General features: G+C 37.4%; 1 non-coding gene across 1 annotated transcript; it reads right to left on the reverse strand.

Moving 5' to 3' along the window:
- Positions 1-261: 261 nt before the first annotated feature.
- LOC137225663 (U6 spliceosomal RNA) lies at positions 262-368 on the reverse strand. Its single transcript, XR_010943970.1, has one exon. It is a non-coding gene; the product is annotated as a U6 spliceosomal RNA (small nuclear RNA).
- Between the last annotated feature and the right edge of the window lie 435 nt (positions 369-803).

The raw sequence follows: 803 nt of genomic DNA on the forward strand, positions 1-803 counted from the left end.
ACGAAAGCAATACAATGGAGCAAAGATAATCTTTTCAACAAATGTTGCTGGAACAAATGGACATCCACATGCAAAAAAAAAAAAGGAAAGAAATGAACGTAGACACAAACCTTACACCCTGCATAAAAGTTAACTCAAAATGGATAACAAACCTAAATGTAAAACAGCACAAAACTTTAAAACCCCTAAAAGATAACATTGGAGAAAACGTAGATGAACTTTGGTGTGGTGATAACTTTTTATTTTTTTTATTTTTATTTTTTAAACATGGAACACTTCATGAATTTGCACATCATCCTTACGCAAGGGTCATGCTAATCTTCTCTGTATCGTTCCAATTTTAGTACATGTGCTGCTGAAGTGAGCATGGCAATAACTTTTTAGATACAACGCCAAAGGCACACCCCATGAAAAGAAATAATTGATAAGTTGTACTTCATTAAATTTAAAAATTTCTGCTCGGTGAAAGACAATGTCAAGATAATAAGAAGACAAACCACAGACTGGGAAAAACTATTTGCAAAGGACACATCTGATGAAGGACTGTTATCCAAAATAGGCAAAGAACTTTTAAAACTCAACAGTAAGAAAACAAACAAGCTGATTAAAAAATAGGCCAAAGACCTTAACAGAAACCTCACTAAAGAAGATATACAGGGGCTTCCCTGGTGGTGCAGTGGTTAAGAATCTGCCTGCCAATGCAGAGGACACAGGTTCAAGCCCTGATCCGGGAAGGTCCCACATGTCACGGAGCAACTAAGCCCGTGCACCACAACTACTGAGCCTGTGCTCTACAGCTTGCA

Source organism: Pseudorca crassidens, chromosome 5 (genome assembly GCF_039906515.1).
Source record: "Pseudorca crassidens isolate mPseCra1 chromosome 5, mPseCra1.hap1, whole genome shotgun sequence".
Taxonomy (NCBI): Eukaryota; Metazoa; Chordata; class Mammalia; order Artiodactyla; family Delphinidae; genus Pseudorca; species Pseudorca crassidens.